The sequence below is a fragment of the Capsicum annuum genome, chromosome 11 (assembly GCF_002878395.1).
Source record: "Capsicum annuum cultivar UCD-10X-F1 chromosome 11, UCD10Xv1.1, whole genome shotgun sequence".
Lineage (NCBI taxonomy): Eukaryota > Viridiplantae > Streptophyta > Magnoliopsida > Solanales > Solanaceae > Capsicum > Capsicum annuum.
The window spans coordinates 134,946,109-134,962,581 of NC_061121.1; the positions used below are offsets into that span (position 1 = coordinate 134,946,109).

The following is a 16,473-nucleotide window of genomic DNA, read 5'->3' on the forward strand; positions in this document are numbered from 1 at the left end:
AGTGTGGTTGGTCCAGCCTGAAACAGATCTTGTAAAGACCAGATGGGTCTGGAGCAGACACGACGAGTTCAACCCATGGACCACCAGCATACTACCGGTGGGGGTTGTACTGTAGCAGATTCGTCAGAGTCATACATCGCTGACAACGACACCATCAAATTTTCGACGTACTCTTTCAAATTCTTGGAGGCAACAAGATTTCAACGATCAATTTTTATACTAATTTGTCGAAATCCAACAAAGTTAGTAGGAAAATTCGTTCAAGGTTAAATCCCGGTGATTTCTACCACTATATCTTTATTTTCTCCTATATATTCATTGAACTTACTTCACTGTTTCTTACCCACTTCTGTCATTTATCCTTGATTACTCATTTTCTATAGCCTCCTCGATTTCTTTTTGGTAGTATAGTTCTTGTCAATGTTTGTTGTTTACCCAGACCTACATTATCGTATATTAGTTTTATTTTATTTAGCATAATTTGTCGACTCTTAATTCTTTTTAATTTCATGTTTGTTTTTCTTATCATTACTGATTTCATTTGTCATTATCATTATTTCATTTTAGCCTTACAAATTTATTTTTAGCCTTACCTATTCGCGTGCCTCCTTATTTTTTCTTTTTTTGAGTAGTAGATTTGGAGGTTGATAGTAGGTTGGGGTCGGAACCAAGGTCTAGGGTGAGGTCTGGGTTTGGTTCTGGTTCTAGGTTAGGGTCGGGCCTAGGGGCGAGTTTGGGGCTGGGGCAAAGGGTAGCAGGGTTAAGTAGGATAAGGAAGATTCTAGGTTGAGAATTAGGTGGGTTGTGAAACATAGGGAATCTTCAATGTAAGTCCATAGATCTCATGAAGATCCAAAAGGGTGGGTTCTAAGGCAAAGAATATGGACGGGTATATGTTGTGATACTCGGGTAGCATGATGCATATGAATGGGGTAGGCATCTTAGTAGATGATGAAATTAGGCGACATGTGGTGGAGGTTAAGCAGGTCAATGATAGGGTGATGTTGATTAAGTCGGTCAATGGGGGGTCTTCGGTGAATATTATTAGTGTCTACGCTTCGCAAGCGGGTTTGAATGAAGAGGAGAAGAAGAGTTTTTGAGAGGTTTTGGATAAGGTGGTGAGAGGGATCTTATGTACTGAGAAATTTTTATTGGAGGTGATTTTAATGGATATATCGGGTCATTATAAAGAGGCTATGATGATGCGCATGAAGGTTTTGGTATAGGGGAAAGGAATTAATGAGGAGTCTAACTTTTGATTTATTTAGGTCCATTGGGTTGTTGGTAGCGAATTCAAGCTTCCCAAAGAAGGAGGATCACCTTATTACCTTTCGTAGTTCAGTGACCAAGACTCAAATAGACTTCTAACTCCTTAAGAAGCATGATAGAGTGCTTTGTAAAGACTGTAAGGTCATACAGCGAGAGTCTTTCAACCCAACATAAGCTTCTGGTGATGAACTTGAAAATTAAGAACAGAAGAAAGAAGAAGGGTAGAGAGGAGCAGCTCAGGATTAGGTGGGGTAAGTTGACTATGGCAGTGCTTTGTAGACAGGGGTGAAGTTGACGTTTAAGGGGTTTGGGAGAGTATAGGGAATATGGATAGTATGTTGGATACGACTACCAGTTGCATTAGGAAGACAGCCTGTAAGGTGTTGAGTGTCCCAAGAGACGATATAGCAAGCACCAAGGGTATTGGTGGTGGAACGACGAAGTTAAAAGAAAGGTGGAGACTAAAAAGATAGTTTATGCAAATTTGGCCAAGAGCAAGGATGACAAGGAAAGGAGGACGACTATGGAGGAGTATAAGTTAGCTAAAAAAAAATCTAAGTTAGCGGTTGTGGCGGCTAAGAGGAAAAATTTTGAGAGCTTTTATGCGGCTTTATAGGAGAAAGGCGGGGATAAGAGGTTGTATAGTGATCTGAGATGGATTTATGCACCTCAGTGTTGTTATCAAGGCTTATTTAGTCTTTTTTAGGACTACTTGTGTGCTTAGTGAGTGAATAATAATATAATTAATCATCTAAGTGTTTAATTACTTGATACAATGTTTATGGAGTCGTTCAAACAAGTTTATATTTAATTTGGTTACTTAGAGTTCAAATGAGAAAACTAGTGTTACTAGCTTGACCTAGGTGTTTGTCGAGTTGATCTCTATGAATTCTGGTGAGTGTAATGAGTTCCTGAGGTTATTATTGTATAATTATGTGTGTGATAAATTTTTTATAGTGTTTAAGGTTAAATTGAATCAAGAATAGAGTCAAACAATAAGTTAAAGATCAAAAGGGGAAAAACTAGCTCTTAGCTTAAGTTTCTAGTTCGTTGTCCTGGACATTATATTGTTTTGAGCTCTAATCCGTGGTGTTTGATGCTATAGGATTCTTGGTAAGTTTATTATGATGATATATGGATGATACAAAAGTTATAAATCAAGTGTAAACACCACCACAAGGCTTGGGATGGAAGGATAAGTGCATGAAACAAGTTTAGGAGTCAAATTGAGGTTGTGAATGGGGAGTCGCGGACTTTGGTCCATGATATTCAAGGGGTTTCGCAGACATGGATATGGCTTATAAGTGACTTTCCAGTGTTTCACCATGATGAGTCCGCGTCGCACACCTTAGTCCATAGAATAGATGGGGCAACGCGGACCTAGTCTACAAAACGGCCAAATTGTCCTCCTATAAATAGGATACTTGAACTTGATGTTAGAGACCTGGGACAGCTTTGAAACTTGGAGAGGGTTTGGAAAACACTTTAAATAGGTTTTTTCTTCTTTTACTTTAGTTTATTTATGGATTTTATCTTGTATTCATCTATGGTGATTATGACTATGTTCATGTCACGACCCGATTTGCGAGTCATTGTGGAACCTACCATAACCCATTAGTAGGTAAGCCAACACCATAACCCAGAGATAATGCAATGGGTTACCTCATTAGGAATATCCAACATGGACCCTGTATGGGAACATAATATAACAATGACATTCCACAAAGAAACAACTAACATTCGAATACAAATCTCATGAACTGATAGTATTAGTACAAGAGCATCTCTACATTCGACAATAGAAATTACAACTCAACATATAGTAGTATTAAATAGTCTTATACATTCGTCTTTAATACAAAAGATAGAATAAGTATAGAAGTGAAAAAGGGCAACTCGATCTCCAAGATCTCATCCTATCTCCTAGCACGATCCCGACTCAACAACGGCAACTAGAACTCGGGTTTGCACTAAAAAGGTACAGAAGTGTAGTATGAGTACCAAAACACGGGTATTCAGTAGGCATCATCGGCTAACTTAGTTAAATTATAATATAAGGACGATATAGAGTAAGACAATAACTTAGAGTCAAGATACAGAATCGAACCTGAATCTTCTTTAATATCACTGTATAAGATAACTAATCAACTAGCACAAAAGTACAACATTCCATATCCACATATACCACAAATTTCATACAACATGAGTAATCATTTTGGAAGCGTAAAGCCAGATATATATAATAACAATCATGTAATTACCATAATCAACACAACTACCTTCATTGGAGTATAAAGCAAAAAAACTTACCATGATGTCCCATACCGTCGGGAAGTACACTCAAGGAAAACAATCAAAGAACTTATCACGGGGTCCCATACCACTGGAGAGTACTGCAAAAGATCAATCCATCAACATATCAAGGCACAGATACGCAAACAACTCACCAAAGCTGCGGATTGTACATTCCTGCTATGACCTCTTACCAAGGTCTACAATCATCATCAATATCGCAATTTGACACAACGAAGCCGATATCACCATAACATGGTTATATAATTATTTAATCTCTAACTCATTAATAAACTTCATGTCTAGCCTATACTAGCTAGGCTCCATTTCCATGAGCCACCAGTTTGGAAGTCTAATAGTTTACTAGTTATCAAATAAGGAAAAGTTATAAGTTACCAACACTATTATTTATTCACCCATCATAAAGCCATCTTCTAGTTAGTTTCCTAATTATATAAGTCATCAATTAAGCCACCACGGCATCAGATACTAGATGTCAACTTAACCACTCATCATACAATACTAGGTATATTATCATTGAGCATGTCACAACCTTAAGGACTAGTTTCCATATTTTAGCTAAGTATGGTCCACCAACTAGTTCATTAGGCTTCTAGCCTACAAGTCATAGCCATTTATTAGAGACAACTAGTTATCACATAAGACATTTTACTAGGCGAAATTCCATAACATAACCATTTATCCAAGTCAAGTAGATTTACTAGGTGAGCCTTTAGTTCTACACAAGATTACACATATCAATTAGCCTTAACCCAATACTCATCATAATCTACTTCTAGTTATTAATTAGTATTAACAAGGGTCACACCTTTTATCTAGTAGTTAAAGACAAAGAATAGATAATAATTTACCAAGGAAGACATCATGTCCCAAGTATACAAATGGGTTTAGCCACACACGGAATAACCTCACATACATCCATGTATTCATATATACTTACCACACATAACATCATTACCTCTTCCAGATTCACTGGGCATCATCATAATATCATTATATCCTCCGGATGGTACGGGTATCATCATAACATCATTATATCCTTTGGATTTATCGAGCATCATCATAACATCATTATATCCTCTAAATTCATCGGGCATCATCATATTATTATTATATCCTTTGGATTTATCGGGCATCATCATAACATCATTATATCCTCTAGATTCATCAGGCATCATCATAACATCATTATATCCTCCGTATTTATCGGGCATCATCATAACATTATGAATCCTCCGGATTTACCGAGTATCATCATAACATCATTATATCATCCAAATTTACTGGGTATCATCATAACATCATTATGCACATACATATGTAGTCAAATTAATAAATGTATACAACTCATAATGATAGAGTATAAGTGATGTAAGGTAACACGTAACATTATACTTTACTATTAATCATCACTACATAATATAAGTAGATGCATGAGCATAAGTATCTAAATGATATACGCAATCACCATTTTTTCAAGTTAACATGTTTATTAGCAAGTCAATTATAAGTCAAGTGCATGCTCTCTAGATGTCTCTTTCACTCCCACTTTTAAAATACTAACCCCAAAGGAAAATCCTTCACATAAACATTAGCTTAATCATTATTCTTGGGTCATAGCAAGAGTGGTAACATAATTAGAGGTTCATTTGGTGAACTCGTTAATAAGTCAAGTGATAGCATAACCATAGGTTCAATTTACAATACTTTATAAGGATATCATGACAATAAGATAATCAATCAAGTATATACGTTATCCAACCATTGACCACATGCATAACCAACAATCGATTTTAACCATTATGACCTCAATAACATAACTTAGACATTCATCAAGTATCTAGGTCACTAAGGAATTACATAGTTCAAGCTTAAGGTGGGTCAAGTCCCACTCCTAAATCCCAATAATAACAAAGTTCACTTCTACAAGACTAACTTCTACTCAAAATTAGGCTAGGTTATCCATATCACACCATAAGGGCTTATCGATCCTTACTAGGCCTATAAGGGGAAATCTTCTTCAAGTATCCTTTCTAAATCACCCCAACCACTAAGGCCAATTCATAACTAGTCATATCTAGGTCAACATACTCTAAAGGTTAGTCAGCAGCATCATTCTCCTCTCCTAGAGCAACTAAAGTATTCTCATACTATTCATGAGACTACAAGTAAAACTATCCAAGGTTCTAGACTATAGTCAAGCATCATATTTTACAAGTTTAATAGCATACGAGGATCAACTAATCCCAAGTATCATCATTCGACCATTTATCATCTAAGACCCCACCCAATTATACTATAATTAAGCTCAATCTAACTACAAGTAAGCCGAACCTACCTTGAGTCCAAATTGCTCACGAACTAACAAGTTTTGCCTTTTATTTTCTTGAAACTTCTTCCACGAGTCAAGCTATCACAACATAATCAAAGAATTAATAAAGAATAACAATACCCATTATGGAATCATTATTCCATGGGACCAAAATGACACTAAACCCTCAAGTGGGTCCCACCTTTGGAAGATGAGTTTCCAAGACCAACCCACTGCTCAACTATCATTAGGGAGCTATAACCTTCAAGAAATTTGAGTAAATCAATCACAATTGTGGCTATAAATTGATCCTCAACCCATTGGGAGTTTTGGGTCTAGAAATAAAAAAATTAATACCAAACTTGAAGGAATCTTACCTTAGATTTATAGAAAAAATGGATTACACAAGTTATTCAAGCTCCTAATAAACCCACAAAACTCACTTTGAAGATTTTGCACTCAGTTAGGGTTAGAGCTCAAGAGGGAAGCACAAAATAGCCAAAACTTTGGGTAAGACAACCTTTAAATAGGCATTACCTAAGCCTCGAGTAGCGCGATCGCAAACCCCACTTGGTTGCAGTCATGGCTCATGTATTCGCACCTAACCCACTACGATCATGGTATCTCTCTCTAAGCCAGGCAATGACCGAAGCTTGTAACTTGGTTCCGAGCTTTGGCTAATGCCTTGAGATGAATTTGGAGTCCATTTTAAGCAAATGAGTGATAAGTCGTCAATTTGATGACTTGTTAGCACCTTTTAAGCCTATATTATCATGCTTTTCTATTGATTTGATAGTAATCTCTTACTAATGCTCATTTATGTAGGTAAAAGTAAAAAGGGAAGATGGGCAAGTCATTTAAGTCAACAAAAGGCTAAATCTGAAAGAAAAGAGTCATTCATTTTCCATCCGCCTTGCACCCACTTTGCATCTGCTATAGAGCTGTTATTAATCTGCTCTCTATCTGCTCTCCATCCACTTTGGATCCGCTCAAGCAGATCAAGATCAAGGTGGTAATTTTGTAATTTTGTCAAATATGGAAGTAGGGCCTAAAAAAGGGTTCCTAGCTCATTTTTCAAGACCTAGCTTCTATTTTCCAACTTAGCATCTCATTTAGCATCTTAGATTCTCTCTTTTCATCTTAGCACCTATTTTTTCATCTTAGAAGAATTTTGTACTAAGCTTGAATGAAAAATATATAGTAGTGATCTTCCATTGAAGATTTATTGAAATTCCAAGTTTGGAACTACATTCTCTCTACTTCTCATGGATGTAGTCAATAATAACTTTGGTATATTTTTACCGTTTTTATCTATGAGTAGCTAATTCTAAATCTTAGGGTTATGCTTTCTTAGGTTGTGGTAGTGTATGGATGTTAGCTAATTATTCTTCTAATTAGTTATTTGTGATGGGTGTTGCATTTATTCCATGAATTAACTAAGATTTGGGGGTTGCAAATCCCAACCACCCTTGAAACCATGTCATTCATGAAAGATGGGACATGGGTGAGGAATAATGCAACCAATAACTTAATTTATTTCATTTAATACATCTCTTAGACATGAGGATGTCAATTGAGGCAATAGATGTAGAAAATTGTCACACTTATGAGGTGTTCGAAAGAATCCATTTGTGAAATTTGGTGTCATAATTGAAAGATAAGTACCCATGCATGAACCACTACTAGAGTGGCATAACCCCAAGACCTATTCTCAATTGAAGTCACTCTTAGCATTTGTCAACGTCAAGATAGTGCTCTAAAATTAAAGTAATTATCACTATAACACATTCAAACAAATTCCCTCATTTTACATTTATGTTTATTTTATTCACATTATTGGTCACTTTTTAGTCGACTATCAACACTCTTGAGTTTTGGATTCCATGCTTTCACTCCTTGTAGATTTGACACTAAACTACGTTGGGTTATTATATTGACAACGATAGCTTACACCCATTCAAGAGTGTAATTTGAGCGCTATAAAAATGGCATCATTGTCGGAGAGTGAAACACAATTTTCACTCTAGTAGTGTTTTTAGTTACTTTGGGTTAGCCATAGTGTTATATTTTACATTGTTTAGTGTTAATGTTCTTTCTCAAGTGCATATAATGGGTACCTCAGTCATGCGGGCCGAGCTAGTGCTATTCGTATTCCACCGCTGAAAGAAAATGGAGTGTTTCACATTACTAGCGTGATGCTTCATTTGCTTCAAATGAAAGGGTTATTTGGAGGCTAAGCTCATGAGGATTCTAATCTATACTTGAAGAATTTTATTGATGTATTTTTACATTTGACATAGCTCACATATCTTAAGAGTCAATTCGGTTACGTCTTTTTTTATTCTCTTTAATAGGAGAAGTCGTCTTATGGTTGTGATATTTTCCCGCGGTATCTATCACTTCATGGAGTGAGCTCACAGAGGCATTCTTGGAAAGCTATTTTCCTCCTTCTCAAATGTTACAGCTAAGGGATGAAATCACTAATTTTTGCCAACTTAATGGTGAACCATTATATGAGGCTTGGCAATGATTCAAAAACAAGTTAATGCAATGCCCAAATCATGAGGTTCCGAAAAAAATACTTCTCCAAATTTTCTATAGGGCATTAGATCAATTGAACAAGATGGTAGTCGATAATATGGTCGGGGGTTCTCTTGTCGAACTCTTATATAGTGTTGCATCGATTTTTTTAGATCAAGTGACCAAGAAAAGTAGAGGGTGGCATACAATAAATACCGAGGTAGTCGTGGGGGCTCCCTTCGTATCTTTTGTGAGCCAAGAACAAAAGAAAAAGGATGAAGAAAGAGATGTAAATATGGCCAGAATGATGACACAACTTGATCTTCTCACTAAGCATGTGATGGGAGCTCTTCCTAAGGCGGTCAATATCGTTGCTTATAAGAGTACTAAAGCTTATGATAATGAGGAAATAGATTCCCTTGATAAAGAAATTCGGTTCTTGTCAAACCAATTAGGGGGGTTTTGTCTTACCTATCAAAGGTAAGGTTGGAAGAAAAGTGATTGTGATATAGATTGGTGTAATAGAGATCGTGATAAAGATTGGGATTAGAGAGATAAGGAGAGAGATGACGATCGATACGTGCCTCCACATGATCGGGCAAAGGGTAAAGAGTAAAGTTCCATTAACCTAGATAAGCTTAAAAATGAAGTTGTTCTTTCTCAAATTTTAATGGGCGTTGAGGGGACCGACAAGATGGTGAGAGAGATAAAAGGTGACTTCTCACAACTCAATCAAATGGTGACATACCACTCGACCTCTATCAAGCAACTTAAAACTCAATAGGGCCAAATCTCGGCACAACTTAATGCAAGATCAACGGGTGGATTGCCTAGTTACACGGTTGTCAATCCTAAAAATGATGCTTACATCATGGCTATTGTCACTAGGAGTGGTCGAACTCTTGGTAAAGATATGGTTGATCTTAGTGAAAACCCCAATGAAAAGGCAAATTAAGAACAAGCAATCAAAGAGAAAGCGGCTAGAAGAGCCAATTGATAATGATCCAAAGCCTAATGAGACAAATGTTGAACGACCGAAGGTAGTTGAAGAAAATATTAAAGTGAGAAAGCTCCTAAAGTGGTTGATGATGATACTCTAAAATCGGATGAAACTCCAATTGTTCCATTGCCGCAAATCGAAATTCCTCTCCCATTCCCACAAAGGCTCAAGAAGAAGGATGATGCTATCAAGTTCAAGAAGTTTCTTGCAAAATTTATCAATTTATCGGTGAATATTTCTTTGCTAGAAGCCTTACAAGAAATGCCCGGGTATGCTAAATTATGAAGGACTTAGTTACAAAGAAATGAGTCATGAATTTTGAAATAATTGAGGTAACCCATAATTGTAGTGCTATAATGTCTTAGCACAATGGTGGTGAAAAAAGAAGACCCGGGTGCATTTACTATTCCTTTTATTATCGGGGTGTACAAATTTGGAAAAATATTTTGTGATCTTGGGGCAAGTATTAATTTGATGCCATTTGCCATGTTTCAAAAGTTAGTCTTGGGTGCTCATAATCCTACCACTATGAGGCTTCTAATAGTCGATTGTTCAATTGAAAATCCCGTTGGTGAGTTGTATGATGTTTTGGTGAAAGTTGACCGATTTATCTTTTTGGCTGACTTCATTATTCTTGATTGTGAGATTGATCATGAGGCCCTAATCATTCTTGGTAAGCCATTCTTGGCTATCGGAAGGGATTTAGTGGATGTGTAATGTGGGGAGATAAAATTTTAGGTGAACAATTAAGAAGTATCCTTCAATGTGTGAAATTCCATGAAGCAACCGATAGACTTGCAAGTGGTGTCGGTAATTAATGAGATAGATGATGAAGTGACTAACACTATAGAAGTGAAACTTATGGATAACCCCTTGGTAGGTGTATTGTAGAACCTTGGAACTGAGGTGGTTGAATAATATGATGAGGGGGTAGCTTCATTGACGGGTCTTAGATCTTATACCAAGAACCCAGTCAAATTAGATCTTGATTTGAAAAACCGTGAGAGACCACCCGCCAAGCCGTCTATTATTGAACCACCATAACTCAAAATTAATCTGGCACCATCTCATCTCCGGTATGTTTTCTTGGGTGATAACAACATGTTGTCTATCATTGTTGCGGGTGATCTTAAACCTTGTCAAGTGGATGCCTTGAAATCAATTGTGAAAAAGTTCATTCGTGCTATCGGGTGGACTATCACGGACACTATAGGCATTTCTTACAGAATTTGTTCTCATAAAATTAAGTTAAATTTTGATCATGTTCCTAGTATGGAACACCAAAAGAGACTCAATCAACCAATGCAAGAGGTGATCAAGAAGGAAATCATTAAGTGGCTTGATGCGGGAGTTGTCTACCTAATCTCAAATAGCACGTGGATGAGTCCGGTCCAATGTGTTCCCAAGAAGGGCGACATTACAGTGGTTTTAATTAAGGATAATGATCTTGTACCTATGCACTCGATCACGAGTTAGAGAGTGTGTATGGATTATTGCAAATTAAACTCGTGGATCGGGAAAGACCACTTTTCATGCCTTTTATGGATCAAATGTAGGATAGACTAGCCGGTCGAGGTTGGTATTGCTTCCTTGATGGCTACTCAGCTTATAATCAAATTTGCATCACCCTGGAAGACCAAGAAAAGACCACCTTCACTTGTCCCTATGGAACATTTACTTTCAAGTGCATGCCCTTTGGGTTATGCAACGCACCGGCTACGTCTCAATGATGCATGTTGTCCATTTTTAAAGATATGGTAGAGGATACAATGGAGGATTTTATGGATAACTTCTCTGTTGTTGGGGATTCATTTTATTCTTGCCTTACTCGCTTAAATAAAGTCCTTGAATGATGTATGGAGACTAATCTTGTTTTCAATTGGAAAAAATATCACTTTATAGTCAAAGAAGGCATTGATCTAGGCCACAAAATTTTAGGAAAGGGCATCCAAGTAGATCAAGCAAAGGCATTAGAAATTTTCTTGGTCATATCGGGTTCTACCAACGTTTCATTAAGAGTTGCTTGAAAATTGCTCATCCTTTGTGCAAGCTTCTTTAAAAGGAGGAAAAATTTGAATTTGATGATGATTGTGTAAAGGCTTTTAATTGTCTCAAGGAACTCCTTGTGTCGGCTCCAATCATAGTAGCCCCGGATCGATCATCACCCTTTGAATTAATGTGTGATGCAAGTGGTGTTTCTCTAAGTGTGGTATTGGGATAAAGAAAAGAGAAATTGTTCCACCCGATTTACTATGCAAGCAAGACATTGAATGATGCTCAACGTAATTATACAGTTATAAAATAAAATTTTTTAGCGGTGGTGTATGTTTTTGAAAAAGTTTGGGCCTATTTGTTAGGCACAAAAGTGGTTGTGCACACGGATCACGCTGCTCTTAGATATCTCATGGAAAATAAAGAGGCAAAATATCGATTGATTATGTGGATATTGCTCTTATGAGAGTTTGATTTTAAAGTGAAAGATCGAAAGGGGTGTGAAAATCAAGTAGCCGACCATTTTCCTGCCTTGAATCCAATCAGGAAAAGTTAGGTGATATTGATATTAATGTCTCTTTCCCCGATGAGCTAGTCATGTCACTTTTGAGAAGCATTACACCTTGGTATGCAGATTATGCTAGCTATATTGTGAGTCGTGTGCTTCCCGACGAGCTCAACCATTATCAAAAAAAGTGATTCCTATTTGATGTGAAAAAGTATTTATGGATGAACCGTTCTTTTTTATGGAGTGTGTGTATGGTGTGATCTTTCAGTGTGTCATGGAAGCAGAAATGAGAGATATTTTTTAGGCTTGTCACTCCTCTCTGTTCGGAGGTCATCATGGTGGGATTCAAAGGCTGCTAAGGTTCTTCAAAGTGGATACTATTGGCCTACCCTTCATAGAAATGCTTATGAATTGGTCAAAACATGCCCTCAATGCCAAATGCAAGGTGGTGTTTCGAGGAGGCACGAGATGCATCTTAAGCCCAATCTCTAGGTTGAACTATTTGATGTGTGGGGGATCGATTTCATGGGTCCCTTTGTGAGCTCATATGGTAATAAATATATCTTGGTAGCCGTCGATTATGTCTCAAAGAGGGTGGAAGCCTTTCTTTACCAAAAAACAAAGGCAAAAGTGTCATTTTTTTCTTGAAGAAGTACATATTTACAAGGTTCAGGACTCCAAGGGCAATTATTAGTGATGGCGGCTCATATTTTTGTAATCGGGTCTTCAGAGCTTTGCTTGATAAGTATGGGGTGAAGCATAAGGTTGCTACTCCTTATCATCCCCAAACTAGTGTCAAAGTTAAAGTTTCGAATCATGAAATCAAGTCCATCCTTGAGAAAATCGTGAATGTTGGTTGTACGAATTGGGCGAGACAACTCGATAATGCTCTTTGGGCATATAGAATGGCCTATAAAACTCCTATTGGTATATCCCCCTACCAATTGGTGTTTGGGAAGGCTTGTCACTTGCCCGTTGAGTTGGAGCATAAGGCTTTATAGGCTTTGAGGAAGTTGAATATGGATTGGGAGGACGCTTCAAAATTGAGATTGAATCAACTTCATGAGTTAGAAGAGTTTTGACTCAAAGCATACAAGAGCTCCATGTTGTACAAAGAGAAGATGAAGAGGTGGCATAATGCCAAAATCTTAAAGCGAGAGTTTTATTGGGTGATGATGTCCTCCTCTTCAATTCAAGACTAAAACTCTTTGTAGGGAATCTTAGATCGAAGTGGTCGGGCCCATTCGTGATCTCAAACGTTTACCCGAGTAGAGTTGATGAGTTGGAAGATCACGAGAAGAAGAAATTTATGGTAAATGGACAAAGATTAAAGTACTACTATATGGGTGGATTCGAAGCAACTAAGTTCGATTTACTTCGCTTTAAAGATCCAAAATGATAAGTAAATGATGTCGTACCACGACTTTAACTAAGGTGCTTCTAGGGAGGAAACCCAAGGAATTTTTCTTAATTTCTATTCGTAATTTAGCTTAGTTTTGGTTGTTGCAGGTAATATCATAAAATTGGGGTACGAGAAGCTAGATTCGGAGGCTCGAAAGTGTGCCCCGAACCAAAAAATTTGTTTAAAAAAAGTATGTACCAAGCTAGAACAACCTGTGCTAGACCTTCTTGAGTAGGCCAGTCGTATGTACAAGGCAAATGAAATGTAGATTACTTGAGTTTTAGGACAAGGAGCATCAGCTACTCTGCCACAACCTGCACTGGACCTGCGTTGGACTTGCTGTAGCAGGCCAGGTGCATATGGGACGCAAACACAGTTGGTACAAACTATTGCAACATACGCTAGACCTACATAAGCAGGCCAAACGTAGGTACAAAGTAAATGGGATGCAGATTGAGTTTTAAAGTTGTTAAATTGTAAAATGGGTCAGAACTTTTTGGGATGACCCGACCCGGTCAGCCTAAAATCTTTTTAAACACTTAAACAGTGCCAAAACAGTCCAAACTTAAAATTTTCTCATTGTAACTCTATTCCAATAGGCCTTTTCTCTTACAATCAGCAGTTTCACTTTCTTTAACAACAATTGAACTAACAAAAATCAAGATTGTGGTTTATTTATTTTTCTCTCTTAAAGCAAGTTAAAGGTATGCTCTCTCTTGGTTTCATTTTTAAGTTCTCTTAAGAATGGACATAATACCCTACACCTCATAATGATTGATCATTTAAATTTAGTTTATATGAGTTTATTGGGATGATTTTTACTTGTTGGAGTCCCTATGTTTTAATGGATGCCTTGTTTCACTTATTTAAATAATGAGACCCTCTTAAATAAAGCTAGTGCACCATGTGTTTGACAAAATATCCATTAAACCTTTCTTACTTATTTTGTGTGATTGGTGGCTCAAGTATGATGATATGAGCATTTTGAACGTGTCTGGAAATGATTTGGTGAAATGAGCATGTTCTTTTGTGCTTCTATTCTTTTTCTCCAAGCTCTTAGTTAGCATGCCCACTATGTGTTTGTTAAAATAACAATAAGAGAGAAATGTCTTGTATGCTTGTAATGGTCAATATGATTCTCCTTAGTGCATAATGTGGTCATTTTTTATGCATCATTATGAGTCCAATTGATCCTAAAAATAAAATATTTGGTAGTCATTGGTTGAGGGAGTTTGTTGAGAAATATGGCATCCATGGTTCTTGTTGGTCACTATGCCTAACCGGGAGACATGAATGCTTTCCTTGCCTAATGATAGATTGGATGACATCATTCTTAAGGGTATTAGTCATTCTTGTTTCTATTGGAGGTTTTGGATGTCCTATGAACTAGTTTTGTGAAATGTGAAGAATGTGAGATTATTTAGAGCCTAAATGATTAAGTGTTGTAATGAATGAATCCCACGGCCTCTAATGATGAAGTTACCTTGCATCTATTAAACAAATATTTTCTTTTCTTATCTTTAACTTTCTTTCTTAACATACAAAATTCCAAAAACATGTTTTACCTTTTCTCTTTTGTTTTGGTTTTGTTTGGTTTCTTTCTCATAGGTATGTATCCAAGAAATAACTTGCCACAAGAATCTAGAAAGGGTAATGCCTTGGATAAAGGAAAAGAAAAAGCTACCTCTATAAGGGCAAAAGAATCGGTCTCCAAAGATAGTCTAAAAGTCCCAGATATCCAAGCTACTATTGATCATACATGGGAGGTTAGAAAGGAAGCGGATCAAATTTGGTTTAGTGTGGATGGTGTGAAGGAGTTATATGATAATTGGGTAACTACTCAGGGCTTTAATCCCAAGAAGGTCTTTAGCATGAAGGAAGTTGACACTTATTTCCCCGAAATCATCATCGAGGTTAAAAAATGGGTATGGGAAATCTTCACGAATATGATGCCTTCCACTCACTCACTATGCTACTTCCCTAAAATTATTCAGGAATTCTATGCTTTCTATATTGTTCGGCACAACGAACAAAAATATAAAATGCCAATTACCGAACGATCGTGTCTCGTGAGTGTATTAGTTCGAGGAGTGGAAGTCCCATACACGGCCTTGGAGATTAATAAGCTCTATTTTGCTTGTGACTTAGATTCCGCGGTAAAGTGTAAAAAGATGATATCTGGCAGACTTCAAAGTTTTTTATGGCTTGCTAGAGTGATTGCTAAGGGCCTTCTTCTATGGGCTAATAGTGAAGGTTAAATCAAGAGCAGAGTTCTTTCGGTTCAAGCTAAATATTGGCTTGTATTTGTGAGTAATCGTCTAATCCCCTCAAGAAATGACCAAGATGTCGCTATTGATGGGGTTATTATTGTCGAATACATCCTGGATAAAATTGTGATCAATTTGGGAGAGTTGATAGCGGAGATGATGAAGTTTAGGTCAAAGCAACCGGCCACTTTATAGCCCTTTCTGGCACTCATATTTATACTTTGCCTTAAATTCAAAGTGTCGCTACTCTCTAAGATTGATAGATGGGTTATATGCACCAGAGTCATTAACATCATGCATTGCAAAGATGAGGATAACCCTACAGGCATAAAGAAGAAAGTTTTGGTTTTGGTAGACTCGGGTGCAAAAGGGTTGTCAAGCTCAGAGGGAATGGAGATCCCTCCGAATTCTACACTTGATGCTGAGACTCATCATGATTCCACCGATACTCCTCCATTATCAAGCACCGCACCACCACCTCAGCCCATATAATCGACATGGTCTTCTACAGTGATGTTTCCCAAGGTTGCTTCCATGACTTTGGCAAATAATGTTAATCTTACTCAATTGGTGCTAGACATTCCCCAGTTTATTCAGACTATTATAGCACCTCTTCGTGCCTATATATAAAAGTTATAGCAGAGACCAGCCATGCTTGAGGCGAGGGAAGATTGTGAGGGGGTGGCATCTGTGAGGGCAGACCTTGATAGTTTACGGGCGGAGTTTCACTCTGGACAGCCCTCCTTCGGTCTTGATTAGGCAGAGATTGCTTTTCCGTCGAAGACTTCTGGCCCAGTGCTTCCATTTGATATTTTTTCAAAGAGGTTCATGAGGACATTGATGATGAGGCCAAGGTTGATCTTATAGAGGGGCTACCTGAGGCTCAATAGG

General features: G+C 37.4%; 1 non-coding gene across 1 annotated transcript; it reads right to left on the minus strand.

Annotated features, from left to right (window-relative positions):
- Nucleotides 1–8,355: 8,355 nt before the first annotated feature.
- Nucleotides 8,356–8,461, minus strand: LOC124889061. Its single transcript, XR_007047678.1, has one exon. It is a non-coding gene; the product is annotated as a small nucleolar RNA R71 (small nucleolar RNA).
- Between the last annotated feature and the right edge of the window lie 8,012 nt (nt 8,462–16,473).